This window comes from Heteronotia binoei, chromosome 1 (assembly GCF_032191835.1).
Source record: "Heteronotia binoei isolate CCM8104 ecotype False Entrance Well chromosome 1, APGP_CSIRO_Hbin_v1, whole genome shotgun sequence".
In the NCBI taxonomy this organism is placed as follows: Eukaryota; Metazoa; Chordata; class Lepidosauria; order Squamata; family Gekkonidae; genus Heteronotia; species Heteronotia binoei.
Genome location: NC_083223.1, coordinates 239,580,824 through 239,597,660, shown reverse-complemented (window position 1 = coordinate 239,597,660; position 16,837 = coordinate 239,580,824).

Here is a 16,837-nt window from a genome sequence, read left to right as displayed (position 1 = left end):
AGACTTCCTGCTATATACTGCTGAAACATTAAAACAAACTTTAAAAGACATACATACATTCACCACCCTCAAGATCCTAATTTGGGTTGAAAAGCAGTATTAAAATAGTTTAAAACGATAATAAATGATATCAATCAATCAATATATTTATTACGATCATAGATCAGAATAAAACAAAAAGGTATCAATTGAGGGAAATAATATAAAACTAGATAAAAAATCAATTTTACCCTGTAATAAAACAAATCAACTTATTGCTGTGGGTCTCTGGCGTATTCTCTAAGCAGCTACAAAGAATTTTGCACAGTTAATAGTTGTTCGAGAGTTAGTCCTTTTCAGAAGACTCACTGTGATTTATTTATCAGAATGCCCGGGGTAAGCTTGAAGCAGAGGGACAATGAACTTCAAAAGGATATCTACATACATATTGCAGTGTAGTAGGATATGCTCAACTGATTCAGTCTCATTAGATCCACAGATACATTGCTTCTCTGCCTTTTGGCTGGGAAAGCATTCTCTATAATAAATGATAATAACAATTTGTCTATGACGACATAAGGAAGATTACAAAAGGTTCTGCTTGGAGAGGGCTGGAACCGATGCCTCATGATGCGCAGCCAATAAGAATAGGGATCAGAAAGAGGCTATATAAGCTTGCTTTCCCTATCCACCACAAGTTTTCACTGCAACAGCTGCCCATCCACCACACACTAAGCAGTATACTATTAGCCAGTTGCTGTTGCGGCCAAGCAGGAATTTGGGGTGCTTCCTTCAGATTGACTTGGAAGGTGTTTTTTTTTTTCACCTGCATCACATTGATCTCAGGGTATGGGCACATCACTCAACTAGTCTTTAGAGATCAGTTAGGTTTATGAAATCATCAAGCTTTTGGCTTGTGCAGTTGGAGACTGGTAAGGGAACTTCCTTGATGCTGAGCATCAACAACTGAATCCTTAAAGTCTTTGTGTCTGGCAGCAGCCAATAAGGTGCAGCATCTGTTGCCACCACTTTGAAGTTAAAACAAACTGTTTGATGCCAGGGTGGAGTTGCCTGAAATACTGGTGGCCAGCCAGTCCAGAGACTGCCTGTCACTGGTAAGAGAAACTAAAATGAGAGCGAAGTATTTAATATTATGCAGATGAACTATCAATTTTAAAAAATCTATTTCAACTCATATATTTATTGCCTTGTATCTTCAAATCTGGGTGCGGATGCAATGAGTTTGACATGGAAGAATAAACAGGAACAAGGGATGCCACAAACTTCATAGGAAACAGGTTCAGCAGCCAAACACTCGTTTATTAATTCACTTCATTTTTACACACTTTTTCCAAATGGGAAACCAAAGCGGCTTACAACATTCTCCTCACCTCCGTATTGTGTTTGTCAGCTGCAGTTACAAGTGATCCAAGGCTCAGATCTCTTCCACTCACCACAGCCCTATATGGTCGAGGACCTGCCTACCTTAGGGACCGTCTCTCCCCGTATGAACCCCAGAGAGCACTGAGGTCAGCTGGGAAAAACCTGACGGGCCGAAAGAGGTGAAGTTGCAAAGCACCTGCAACCGAACTTTCTCTACTATGGCTCCACACCTGTGGAACCAACAGGGCCTGCAAGACTACCCTCTTCCGGTTGGCCTTCACCGATTAAGAGGGAAGCTGCTAAAGAACTCGCCATCATAAATGTAAACGTAATCATAGCACCAGTATATATTTTATTAATTGTATTAATTTTAGAATTTTAATTAAACTTTCAATGTAGTAGTTTTATTGATTGTATAACCAATGTATGAAATGATGTTGTTAGCCGCCCTGAGCCTGCTCCGGCGGGGAGGGCGGGATACAAATAAAAATTGTTGTTGTTGTTGTTGTCACCACCATTCAAAAAGGCCTTTGCAGCTTCTGAATGGCTTGCAACTGCACACTAACTGTGTTCACTTTTTTGGCCTTTTGCATCTGCTTTTTAGGTTAAATTGAGTCTCAGGGACATAGATGGTTAGGTAAGGTGATGAAATTACATGGGGAGGATACAACACCCACAATGCTTGACAAAAACACTCATGCTCAAAAAAGCACTGATAACAACATGGACATTAACTCCAAATAGAGAGCCAGTTTGGTGTAGTGGTGAAGTGTGCGGACTCTTATCTGGGAGAACCGGGTTCGATTCCCCCACTCCTCCACTTGCAGCTGCGGGCATGGCCTTGGGTCAGCCATAGCTCTCGCAGGACTTGTCCTTAAAAAGGCAGCTGCTGTGAGAGCTCTCTCAGCCCCACCCACCTCACAGGGTGTGGGGCTGTGGGGGAGGAAGGTAAAGGAGATTGTGAGCTGCTCTGAGACTCTTCGGAGTGGAGGGCGGGATATAAATCCAATATCATCATCTTCTTCTTCAAATAACAACACTTTTTTAAAAAGTTTTATTGTTGTTCTTAATATGTTCTTATTATGATTTATTTTATTTTTTGTATTAACTAATCTTGAATGGCCCTATTATGGCAAAAATGTGGCATGCAATTTTTAAATAAATTGGTTGTAGCATAATATATGGGTTTTCCCCATTCAAAACTCATAACTGCCATTTGACATCTTTGGGCTAACGATTCCCTTTTAGCCTCAGTTCCATTATCCTTGATGGGGACAGGGGAAGGAAAGCTTCATGCCTGTCTTACAGCACTGTTGAAAGGATGATTGAGATAAATTGTGAAGCACTTAGAAGACGTATGAGGAGGATACCTGTATACTTATTCAAAACCACTGTGGTTCTGAATTTGCATAAGGATGAAGTTAGTAATCTGGATTTGGTCCCATGGTTTCCATTACTAGACTTATGCTGAGGATTTACAGCTTTGTTTCTCTGTTAACATCTCTTAGAATCATATTCCACAGTTTATGGAACAAAAACAATGGATTCAGGAAACATAACCCCCTCTTCTTCAAGTCCAATTTCCCCATGCAAATGTCCTCCTTTGTAAACTGTTCTGGGACTCTGAGATTCTTAGTGGAGGGTGGGATATAAATCCAGTATCTTCTTCTTCTAATGCCACTTTTCATTAGAATTAGAAAAGAGTCCAGCAGCACCTTAATGACTAACAATATATATAGGACAGATAGACTCACACATTCTATCTGTATCTGAAGTGAGCAGTGATTCATGAAAGCTCATACCCTACCACAAATTTTGTAAGTCTTTAAGGTGCTACTGGACTCTTATTCTCTTCTGCTGCTACAGACAAACTAACAGGGCTACCCATTTTGATCTAGCTGCATTAGAATGTATGCATTAAAATTACTTTGGAGTATGGAAGGGCATTAAAATATTAATTAACCAAATCATGCATTTCCAGCCTTATAGACTATGATTATATTTCCTGCCTCATTTCCCTGGCACAGGTTCCACATATTTTCATTTTCTCAGAGGGTTCCTAACATACTTGGTATTTGGGCCCTCTGTCACCTAGTCCTTCTCTTTCTTATTCAGGGAAAGATCATGGATCAGTGGTGGAACATATTTGTTGCATGCAGATCTTACATTCAAACACTGACATTTCCATTTAAAGATCTTAAGTAGCAAATGCACAGAAATATCTTTCTCTCCCTGAAGCACCAGTGAGCCATGTTTTCTGAAGAACCATTTCTAAATTAGGTAGATAACACTGTATTAGATTAAGGCAACTTTATGCATTCATATTTCTAAGTAACCAGATTCTATTTCGATTTTGGCTGAGGATGCCAAAATTGTTTTCCCTCTCTAGCCACTCGCCATCTATACAAATAATTCCTATATCTTTTTTCTCTACTACCTTCTCATGATTTACAATACTGTTAACAATACTAAAGACAGATTTTTTTTTCAAATCCTCTTCCCTTTCTTTAGTGATGAAAAAAGCTATTGTCGGCTGATAACAGACCAGCACTTTGGGCCAACTCAGAGACGCCTCTGAAGACGGCCCAAAAAACCCCTGCAGACAGCAACATCTGCCAGCCATCCCCATCCCACACTAACCCCATCCTCTGGGCCGATCCACCCAGCTTTTCATTCTGGTGGCTCCGAGGTGGCTCCCGGCCATTTGGAAGGCTGGAGAGTGCCCAGGGAGCCGCGAGCAAGACACGTGAGCGTTCCAGATGCTCCCCGAGTGCTCACGGCCCGCCCCTTTCTCCAAGTGCCTTCTGGAAGCTCCGGGGTGCTCTATTTCTGGCCGGTTCTCTTTGGGGTGGCTGCAAACTGCTCCAAACCGGCCGTCTGGTTTCAGCCATCCAGACTCACTCTGAGTCTTACCAATTTGATCCTTTTTTTCTTGCCCACCCATCCCCCGAATAAGGAGACTACACAGATGCAAATAGGTATAGATGGAATTTATTTATGAATGCTAATCTAAACCACAGAAAATAGTAAGAGTCCAGAAGCACCTTAAATACTAACAAAATTTGTGATAGGGTATGAACTTTCATGAGTCACTTGCTCACTTCTTCAGATCTGAAAATAGATTAACATGGCTCATACACTTTTGAATTTCTGATTTCCTTCCCATATTATTTAGAGATACATAGCCATTTAATTACTGAAAATCACAGTGTATGTTTGCATGCACGGAACTGTACTTCAGATAGGAATTAGAAGAGACACATTCTACGAAACAAACGACAGCTCCAATATACACTATCTGTATATGGACAATAACTGCTAGAACAAAAAATCATCCTCAAATATTTCCTCTGCATGTTTTGATATTGACTGTTCTCTTTATAGTCTCTGCATAAGCAAAGAGGCAAATATAATTAACAAGCAGGAACCCACAAGGACTTGCAGGAAGCACCTCATTTCCCCCATCCTCCACTATACCCTCTTACTCTTTTTCTGCTTCATTGTCTCCTGGGGTTGCCAACCTGGACTGTATCTCCTGGAAATCTCCTGGAATCATTTCCCCTTAGGGTTGCCAGCTCTCAGCTGAAAAATTCCTAGAGATTTTGGGGGTGGAGTCTTTGGAGAGAGATTCTATAGAGGGAAATGCCCTATGCAGGGCATAGTGCTATAGAATCCACCCTCCAAAGCAGCCATATTCTCCAGGAGAACTGATCTCTGTCATTTAGAGATCTGTTGTAATTTGGGATGATCTTCAGCCCCCATGTGGAGTTTAAAATATCTTGAGAGAAGTCACTCTAGTGAACGTTATATGGAATTTGAGAGTATATTCAGATTGTTCCAACATATGTCATTGCATGTATAGTATGATCTACATTTCACTATAAAGAGTTGTTTTTGTAATACACATCTTAGTAAATTTTGTCACTACAACCCTGTGGGTTGTTTATTGACCCATGTGGAGTTTGGCAACCCTAGTTCCCCTGAAGGAAATGACTGCTTTAGAGGGTGGAGCCAATGGTATCAAGGCTCCGAGGACATCTTCTGATTTGATCCTGGATCATTTCACTCCACTCAGCTTGGGGGAAGTTGACAAGGTGCTCTGTACTGTCCGTCCCACTACCTGCGATTTGGATCCGTGTCCATCCTGGCTGGTACGTGCTTGCCAGATGGAACTGCGAACCCTATTGCAGAAGATTATCAACAGGTCCTTGTCGAAAGGACTCTCTCCTCAAAAAACCATCTTTGGAATCGGCCATATTGGCAAACTACCGGCCGGTGTTAAACTTACCCTTTTTGGGTAAAGCCATCAAGAGGGCAGAGCTAGCACAGTTACAGGGTTTTTTGGATGACGTTTCCATGCTTGACCCATTTCAGTCCTTCCATCTGGGCCATGGGGTGGAGACAGAACTGGTCACCCTCATGGATGATCTTTTGAGACATCTGGATCGGAATGGCTCGGCAGTGCTGTTGTTGTTAGACCTGTCGGCTGCGTTTGATACAGTCGACCATCAGCTACTGTCCCGCCGACATAGGGATTCACCAAGGCCAGGGACAAAGAATGGAAATAGGGGAGCAATCATCCCAGAGGCACCCGCTTGTATGTGGTGTACCTCAGGGGGCAGTTCTCTCTCAGATGTTGTTTAACATCTATATGCGCTCCCTTGCCCAGATTGATTAGATAGATTAGATAATTTTATTTATATCCCGCCCTCCCCGCCGGGGCAGGCTCAGGGCGGCTAACAGTAACAGTAACATTCCATTGTATAAAAACAAGGTTACATTCAACATTAAAATTCTAATAGATTTAAAATTAATTACAGTTATAAAAGTGCTAATGCTATTGCTATTTGTTCTTTATTATGATGGCGGTATCATTAGTACTTAATTTTCTACATCATCGAAAGCCAGTCGGAAGAGGAAAGTCTTGCAGGCCCTGCGGAATTGTTCAAGATCCCGCAGGGCCCGCATTTCCTCTGGAAGTTGGTTCCATAAGCTCGGGGCCACAGAGGAGAAGGCCCGATTGCGGGTGCATTGCAACTTCACCTCTCTTGGTCCGGGGATAGTCAGCAAGTTTTTTCCAGCTGACCTCAGTGCTCTCTGGGGTTCATATAGGGAGAGACGGTCCCTGAGGTAGACAGGTCCTCGACCATATAGGGCTTTAAAGGTAATGACCAGCACTTTGTAACGAACCCGGTATATAACTGGCAGCCAGTGCAGCTCGCGCAGCCCAGGCTGTATGTGCTCCCATTTAGGGAGCCCCAACAGTAGCCTGGCCGCTGCGTTCTGCACCAGCTGCAGCTTCCGGGTTCGGTACAGAGGCAGCCCCATGTAGAGGGCATTACAGTAATCCAGTCTCGAGGTGACCGTTGCGTGAAGTACCGTTGCCAGATCTTGGCGCTCTAGGAAGGGAGCCAACTGCCTTGCCCGCCTCAGGTGGAAGAAGGCTGACTTGGCAGTGGCTGCAATCTGGGCCTCCATTGATAATGAAGGCTCCAGTAAAACTCCCAGACTCCTAACCCGGTGCGCCGCTTTCAGCGGCGCCCCGTCGAAGACCGGAAGAGGTGTTTCCCCTTCCCGGGCGCCCCGACCCAGACAAAGGACTTCTGTCTTCGCTGGGTTCAATTTCAGCCCGCTCCTCCTCAACCACATTGCCATATCCTGCAGGGCCCGGTCTAGATTCTCAGGGACGCTAGTCAGATTGTCTAGAGATATGGGCTGAATTGTCACCAGTATGCAGATGACACCCAGCTCTATCTATTGATGGGAGGCCAGTCCAGCTGTGCCCTGCAAGATCTGGACCTGGCATTGCAAGCTGTAGTGAAATGGCTCAGGCAGAGTCGACTGAAATTGAATCCGGCAAAGACAGAGGTCCTGTGCTTAAGTCACAGTGGCCTGGGTAGAGAGATCCCTTTGCCAGCCTTTGATGGGACGTCACTGATGCCAGCATCAAGGGTCAAGAGCTTAGGGGTACTCCTGGAGCCTTCACTGACAATGGAGGCCCAGGTAGCAGCCACTGCCAAATCCTCATTTTATCATCTTAGGTGGATAAGGCAGTTGGTTCCATACCTGGAGCATAGCGACTTGGCAACAGTGATCCAAGCAATGGTCACCTCAAGAATAGACGACTATAATGCCCTCTACATGGGCCTGTCCTTGACTCAACTATGGAGGCTGCAACTGGTGCAAAACTCAACAGCCCTTTCTCCCTATCATTCTGTCTTTCTCAGTAATTCACCAACCTACCTTTTAGATGTCTCCCATCATCAGCTATATTTATTATTTTATTTACTTCATTTATACCCCACCTTTCTCCACATGGAAAGTAGCTTGCATTATTCTTCTCTCCTTTATACCCTCAGAACAACTCTGTGTGGCAGAACAACCCTGCTTTCCCTAGACTCCACCACAAAATCTCTAGGAATTTCCCAACCTGTAGCTGGCAACCCTATCCCCAGGCCTGACCCCCATTAGTCTTCCCTCAAAGGCCAAAACAGCCCTGGAACAGGCCTGCCCCCTCTGCTTGTCTTTTATTCATAGAAACCTCAAGCCAGGGATGCTGTGGTTGCCTCATCACAGCAATCGAGGAAATTCCTTTCTTAAAGAAACAGGGGCTCCTTTTATCATTTTGAGTTTTTTCAGACCCTCAAAGTAGTTTTAGATGTTACATTTTTCTGCAAATCTGACACATTTTTTCAGATTTGTAGAAAAGACCTGGCTTGCTCATTCACAACTTCAATCACCTGATTTAAGTATCCTCAGATTTCCCCAACTTAGCAATTACAATAGTCAAGTGGACAGCTTGCAGGGGGGAAATCCCATCTCCCCACTATCACCAAGCCTGGCATGGCTCCAGGCTGCACCACCCACCCTTAGAGTCCAGTAGTAGCAGGGGCAGTGCTGGGAGCCACTCTAGACCCAAAACAGCTCCCAGAATCCTCTGCCATGGCAGCCAGGCCCAGAACAGCTCCCACTATCTGCCACCACCACTGCCAGGCCTGTAGTGGCATCCATTGTCAGTGCAGACAGGCCTGGAGCAGCCCTCAGCATCTGCCATGGCCACACCCAGAGTGATCCCTGAGGCCACTGCCACCAGCTCTTTTAGTAAGTGCATTGCCTGTGAATGTGTGGACAACACTTCTAAAAAAAATGGGGGGGGGGTGTTAAACTATGATATTTTTTAACATTTCAGATTTTTCTGCAAACCAGGGGAGTCCTCCAAGTTTGCAGAAAAGTCTGTTTTGCATCAGTGTGGCTCTGATCTGCAGATTTAGGTATCTATAAATAAAGGGTCAAACACCACTATTAGATATATAGATGATAGATGAGCCTAGCAATCAGCTGGCTTTCAGTAGTAATCAGTAACTGACAGTATGTGGAAGCTGATCTGCAATAGCATTTAGTTCATTTTATACTTCATTTATTAAATCAGGAAATGTATCCAACAAGAGGTGAAAGAAACCAATCATATAAAAAAATTGACATTTATCAAATTTTATTCTAAAATTCAAATGTCAGATTATAGGGAGACATTTTGACAAAGTTTAATCTTTTAAATAAGTTTCAGTTGCATTAAGAATTCACATGAACTTTTAGATTTTAATGCAGACTGGATGCCTGCCCAGTGTTGAACCAGAGCTGAAGCCTGAAAACCTTGAAGAGATGCATTCTGGCCTCCAGCCTTGAATTTTGACTTTATCGAGTATCTTCTAATTCACTGGCTTCAGATCTATAATAAAGTCTGGGGAGACATTAAGCATACAACCGTAAATGAATGTGTAAACAATGCAGAAGGGCAGGCTATTGTTTTAATAAATAAAATTTGTTTTCATATTGTTTTTGCAATACATTTGAAAATGAAGCCCTGTACTCAAAAATCTAGCTACTGGGGGAAATTGGGGCTGATATACATATGAGTCAGTGCTTCCCACACTAAGTAGTAACACTCAAAATTGGGGTTCTGCCATACAGCAAGGGGGATAGTACTCTGTAATTCTCAATCATATATTAGACAATAAATACAAGCAGACTGTTCAATAAAATAGTGTACAGTAAAATAACAGAGGGGGGATGAATAACGGGTTTAGAGTGCTGAATGTATGCAGAGCCAGCACATGGGAATAGGCAGGGTAGGCAACTACCTGAGGCACCTGGCAGTGCCCCCTCTCTCCCCTGTGATGCTCCTGACCCCACTCAAGGTTCCTGTGACCTGGGAAGCCTAAGCAGAGCTGAGGCGGGTGCTTGCATAGTGGACTCCTTGCAAGGAGCACAGTATGCAAGCGTCGTAGCACTCCCCCGACCCTGATCAGACTTCCTGTGATGCGGAAAGCCTGAGCAGAGCCAGGGCTGGCACTTGCATACCGCACTCCTTGCAAGAAACATGGTACACAATTATAGTAGCACTCCCCTGACCCTATCAGACTTCCTGCAACTGGGACAGGGGGGAGTCACGGGGGGGGGGGGGGAGAAAAGGTTTTGCCTGCAATGGCAAAAGCCCCAGTGCCATTCCTGCATGTATGAGTGATGGGAACCTGTGAGGAATTGCTAGGGGATGGAGCTACTTTCTCTTTCTTCCTCCTGCTTGCTCTTCCCTTTCTCCTTCCTCCTCCTCAGGCTCACAGGTTTTGATGATACAATCCCCAATACAGACTCCCACCTCCTTCCAGTTTCACCAACAGAAAAGCTGGTTGAATCCAACACATTTGGTTTGCCTCTTTTGAAGTATATACTCTCTTGAGTTTTAAACAGAAACTTCCTTTAGTTGATGCCTTGGTTACAAATCCATAGCTTTGATTCTGTGAATCTTAATTTACTTTGATCTCTTTTTAAGAGCAGACTGGGAAATGCTAGTGTGAAAGGTAGTAACAGCTGCAGTAAATGTTGTGTTTGATTTTTATTGCCCCTTTGAGACATCAGGAAGGAGACCTCTGGGGAAAGCGAGGCAAGATGCAGACTCCATTACTGAGGTGATTTTAATTCTGAAAGTGCAGCTTCACTAGGTAGGGTTGCCAAGTCCAATTTAAGAAATATCTGGGGACTTTGGGGGTGGAGCCAGGAGACTTTGGGGTGGAGCCAGGAGACATTGGGGTGGAGCCAAGAGCAAGGGTGTGACAAGCATAATTGAACTTCAAGGGAGTTCTGGCCATCACATTTAAAGGTACTGCACATCTTTTTAAATGCCTTCCTTCCATAGGAAATAATGAAGGATAGGGGAACCTTCTTTTGGGGCTCATAGAATTGGACCCCCTGGTCCAATATTTTTGAAACTTTGGAGGTATTTGGGGGAGAGGCACTAGATGCTATAATGAAAATTTGGTACCTCTATCTCAAAAAACAGCCCCTCCAGAGCCCCTGACACCCACGGCTCAATTCCCCATCATTCCCTATGGGAATCGTTCATGGAGGTGCATGATGGCTGTGGGGGTGGGGCTTCCCCCGCCAGCCAGCTGGCTGGGGGAGGGGGGAAGCCTGTAAAACCGGGGGATCCCCCTCTGGGATCTGGGGATTGGGAAGCGTATCACTAGGCCATTAGACAATATCAAAAGAGGAATGCTGTCATAATGCATTTATTAAGCCAACGATTATATCAACAATATCAAAAGAGGAACGCTGTCATAATGCATTTATTAAGCCAATGATACATAGCAAAATAATGAGCCAGCTTTTGATTTTCACAAAGCAGGTTTCAGCCTTGATATTTAAAAGATGGAAATGTTGCTTATACAGAGGACATATTAAGATGGGTAGCTGTGTTAGTCTGTATGTAGCAGCAGAAAAGAGTAAAAATCAAGTAGCACCTTAAAGACTAACACAATTTGTGGTAGGGTATGAGCTTTTGTGAGTCACTGCTCACTTCTTCAGAGGGCATATTAAAATCAATGCCTGCACAACATTATGGCCATATGATAGTAACCCTGGGATGCTCATTGCAGACTGGTTAGATTTGTTTGTACTTCATGAACAAGATCTTGGATTACTAGGGTTCCCAGTCCCCAGTGGGGGGGGGGGGCAGGGGATCCTCTGGTTTGGAGGCCCTTCCCCCACTGCAAGATTATCAGAAAGAGGGGCAGTAGAGGGAAATATCTGGTGAATACTCCATTATACCCTATGGAGACTGGTCCCCATAGGGTACAATGGAGAATCAATCCATGGGTATCTGGGGCTCCAGGGAGATGTTTTTTGAGGTAAAGGCACCAAATTTCCAGCATATCATCTGATGCCTCTCCTCAAAAAACCCTCCAAGTTTCAAAAAGATTGAACCAGGGGGTCCAATTTTATGAACCCCAAAAGAAGATGCCACTATATTCCATTATTCCCGTTTGAGGAAAAGCATTTAAAAGGCATTCTGTCCCATTAAATGTGATAGCCAGAACTGCCTTTGGATTTCAATCATGCTTGTCACAACTTTGCTCCTGTTCCACCCCCTAAGCCTCCTGGCTCCATCCTCCCCTCCCACCCACCCCCAAGTTCCCAGATATTTCTTGAGTCAGACTTAGTAACTCTAGGTTACCTCAAAGCTTACTGACAGAACCAGTGTAGTGCTGTGGTTACCATGGTGCACCAGGACTGGGGAAACCTGGGTAAAAATCAGGCCTGAAGCTAAGGGCTACAGGGGAAGGGGGCCGCAGGGGGCATGTGGGAGGGGGCCACAGGGTGAGAGCAGGATGCTAGGGAGACTGAGGACGCCCCTCTCCCTCCCCCCTCCTGTGCAATTTAAATAGTATGGGAGGTGCATGCAGGAGAAGCCACCACCCCTCCCACATGATTTAAAGGACTTGCCAGTTAGCTAATTGGTGGGCCTTTTAAATCATGTGGGAGGCCGGGAGCTGCTCCCTCCCGTGGTATTTAGAACCCACTGATCAGCTTATTGGTTGGCCCTTGAATGGCATGGGATTGGCAGAGGGGTGGCCCTGGGATGGGGGGTGAGGGCATCACAAAACTTTCAAGGGGCCTTGTGGGCCCCTGGTTAGCTAGGGGCCTGGTAAAAATTCTTACTCAGCCATGAAATTCACTGGATGTTCCTGAACCTGTTACTCATTTGGAGCTTAATCTACCTTACAGGGGTGTTGTAGAAATAGAATGATGGAAGGGAGAGAGGGGAGTTAACCCTTTCCTTTAGTGCCAATGTAAATCAGACAGTGTGAAAGCCAGTGTGGTGTAATAGTTAAGACTGTCAGACTAGTATCTGGAAGACCTAGGATTAAATCCTCACTCATGACATGGAAGCTGGCTGGGTGACCTTAGCCAGTCACACTCTCTCAGCCTAACCTGCCTTACAGGGTTGCTATGCAGATAATATAGAGGAGAGGATAATGATGTAAGCCACCTTGAGTCCCCATTGGGGAGAAAAGCAAGGTAAAAATGAATCAAATTAATAAATTCTGGATTTGCCCTATGTGTCATACAGCTACCTGGCTGCTTGCATTATTTTTCTAGCCCAGGGAGCGTGGGAGTCAGCAAAGTAGATGGCCACCTGGGGCACCACCTTGTCCCCACTCACATGGAACCTGCAAAGAAAGGAGGAGGGGGCTTCTTCCCGGCTCCCCCTGAAATGGGAGCAGGCCAGGTGAGGGGCAGCCTGAGCCATGCGTTCTTTCTTCGAGAATGCATGGCTCGAGCCACCCCTTGCCTGGCCCTATCCCACTTCAGAGGGAACTGGGATTCCAGGAGGAAGCCACCTCCTTCTGCCTCTTCCTGGCTCCCTCTGAAGTGGGAGAGGGCCGGGCAAGGGGTGGCCAGAGCTGTGCATTCTCAAAGAAAGAAAGTGCGGCTCAGGCCACCCCTTGCCTGGCCCTTTCCCGCTTCAGAGGGAGCTGGGAAGAGGCCATGCATCTTCCTAGCTCCCTTTAAAGCGGGAGGGGGTGGCTGCGCCCGAAAAATGCATGAGAAGACTCCTTGGGGTGGGGGCAGGGTTCAGCCTGGGGCATCAGAACCCCTAGTGCCAGGCCTGTTCTAGACTATAATCAAATTCTCAGTCAGCCAGGAAGTGAAGGGAAGAAAATCATCATCATCTGCTACCAAATGATTGTACTTTGTCCAAATGCTTCATAAACTACACCTATGAGAATCAAATAGACTGGGGGCTCCCTGAGCAACATGGAGGGAGAAAATGATTGAAACATTATAAACAGATAATGTATTATTGAGCAGCAGGAAAACGTCATAGTGCAGAACCATCCTCAGTGAGTGCTTCCACACATGATCTTATACAAACTTCCCTGAGGGAAAGAAAATCATGTCCCTTACTTGTTGAACTGCAGCCAGTTCAAGTGGACTGAAATATCTCCATCTCTGTGGCTCCTCAATTATTCCATTCCCCTTGCTAGTCTTCACAAACCTCAAATACTCATTTTCCATTTGGGTATGTTCACAGGGGCCTTGTCCAGTCAAGTGATCCATCCAGTGGATCATCTTAGAAATGTCCATATTTAGTTACTACATATTAATAATACAGCAGCTAACTGGTAGGAGTGAACTCTTCAGGGCCCTGCACATCATTCAAGGGCTGTGGTTTCATTTTTCTCCCCTTGCCTGACCTAGCAATCCCAGGCCACTTCCCCATTTTTGAACTGTCACCCTTTTAACTTTTAGGTTTACCGTAAGCAGCAGGTAGTTTCATAATTACAGAATCCAATAAATTTTTCAACATATGCAGTACATCCATAATGAATACATTTTCCTCCATGTACAAAACACTCTTCCGGTGAGTTAACATGTGCAAATCCTGAAGAACGAAAAAAGATTAGTTGAAAAGTTAACATTTTGTGAGGTAAACTGAAACCAACCAGAAATAAAGGAGACCTGTAGTAATCTACTGATCTACAAGGATATCTGTCACAAAAGGTAGAAAATGGAAATTCTAAATCATCTTCCCTGTTACGTTTTGAGTACTGCATACTCTTTGCCCAAGCACCCTCATCCCAAACAAGGACATGGGACAACAGTGTGGGTTTAATTCGTTTATTGAAATTGCTGCTCTGTTAAGAGTCCAGAAGTGCCTTAAACACTAACAAAATTTGTGGCAGGGTATGAGTTTTCATGACTGAGCAGTGCCTCATGAAAAGTCATACTCTGCCACAAATTTTGTTAGTCTTTAAGGTGCTACTGGACTCTTGCTCTTTCCTACTGTTATAGACAGACTAACACAGCTACTCATTTTGATCCATAATTAGGGTTGCCAAGTCCAATTCAAGAAATATCTGGGGACTTTGGGGGTGGAGCCAGGAGACTTTGGAGGTGGGGCCAGGAGACATTGGAGGCAGAGCCAGGAACAAAGATGTGACAAGCATAATTGAACTCCAAGGGAGTTCTGGCCATCACATTTAACAGGACAGCACACCTTTTTAAATGTCTTCCTTCCATAGGAAATAATGAAGGATAGGGGCACCTTCTTTTGTGACTCATAGAATTGGACCCCCTGGTCCAATCGTTTTGAAACTTGGGAGGTACTTTGGGGAGAGGCACTAGATACTATACTGAAAATTCGGTGCCGCTTCCTCAAAAAACAGCTCCCCCAGAGCCACCAAAACCTCCAGATCAATTCCCCATTATACCCTATGAGAATCGATCTCCAAATTGGGAATAATGAAGTGCTCAGCAGACGTTTCCCTCCGCCCCACTCTGTTTCTGGCAACTCTGAAGTGAGGGATTGGCCTCTCTACTCACGAGTTGCTGCCAGCTTCTTCGAAGTAACACAGACACACCATCCCAAGAGGAAGCCTTTCAATCTGAGACTGAAGCCTCTGGAGGTGGAAAGGCACATGGTCCTCTGGGGGCGGGGCTTCCCCCCGCCGGCTAGCTGACTGGGGGTGGGAAGGAGCCTGAGAAAGCAGAAGAACCCCCGCTGGGACCTCGGGATTGGCAAGCCTATCTATAATTTATTTAAATACGCTAACACATCTTAAAGACAGGCTGCACCAGGCAGCCTGCCAGCTGCTGTCTTTGTTGGGTAGGTCCACCCTGGTTCCAGATTTGGCCAGTGCTTCTGCCAGCCTTTGTCTATAATTGCCTGCACATGCACTGTGTTCCATAAGGTGCCAAGCCTCATCTTCTTCCTCTCAGTGCTTCATAAGGCCCCTGTCATGATCCTGGGCCCAGTGAGGCCTGTAGGCCCCAGAGAATCCTGCCTAGGAGTTATAAAAGACCCTAAATTTCCCAGGATCACATCTGTCCCTCTGATTGGGTGGCAAGGTTTTTGAAGGGAGACTGGACCAGAGAGGGGTGGGGCCTGGGAAGAGAACATAAAAGGGCCAAGGCCAGGAAGGGTGCGTTCTTTTCCTGGAAGGCTGAGCTGGAGGGGAAAGGTCCCTCACCCAAGGCTAGTGGTGAGTGTTGGTTATTAGAGCAGGGACTGTATTGTTAAACATGTCAGGGCTTTTGTTTATTTTCAACAAGCTTTACTGTAAATATATTTCACTGTTTTACCCACTTATTTGAGCACTGTAAATAAACTGTTGTTGTTATACTCCTTGGGTCCTCACATCTCCTTGGTCACAATTAGGAGGTATTTATCAAAGGAAGACAAGAGTGGTTGGATGCTCTGGGTCCTCCATACAGACCCTTACCAGAGTGGTGGCAGCCATCAGAAGGCCCTGCTAGGCCCGGTTGTGTGACAGGTTTGGAATTATGCTGCTCAGCTCCAAAGGTGTTCATCCAAAGTGAACCCCACTATAAGGTGTGCCATGGCTTGGTCCAGACATGCCCTCCATCACACTCAATGTCTCAGGGTGTTTGTCAATTATCCCTACCTATTTTAAGCAACCTGCTTTATTCCTGCCAACTAGTTGCAGCCTAACCAATCAAAGACCAGGCCTAATTAATTTTAACACCGTCCCCCTTTAATGACACTGTGAAGCAGCCAACAAGCAAAAAAAATAAAAAGTCCTCCTGGAGGAAATTCCTGCTTGGCCCTTTACAAGTAACCAGCTAGTCCCATGATATTGCATGGGAGCGTGGTTGATTCAGCATTGAATAGCAAGTGATTGCTTGGGAGGGGCATAGCTTGTTTAAATAGCTACCCTGCTGCCCCTCCCCCTTGGCTGGAACATTTCCAGCCCTGACCAGTGCTGCTCTGTGCCTTGTTCAGCAAAAGGGGCCAGGCAAACGTATCCATGGCTGCTGACACAATGAATGCCCCTTATCAGAGACACTCATTTTTCTTACTTAGGCATTTTTCTACATTAGATAAGGAGGACACAGTACAGCTAGGTAGTAATGACCCATCCTAAGGTTGACATCACATGCAACAGACCTCAAGTACAGGCCCTGATATGGTCATAAGTCTGAGGTACTGAAGCCCCTCCTGATATCCCTGTATTCAGGGAAGGGAATAGAGAAAAGGTCTGTGAATGTAAGGTATGATGCAACCTTTAAATAGCATTGGGGCTTTTTTTTTACTAGGTATGCATAGGAACGCAATTCCTGCTGGTTTGGCATCAGGGTGTGGTCTAATATGCAAATAAGTTCCTGCTGGCCCTTT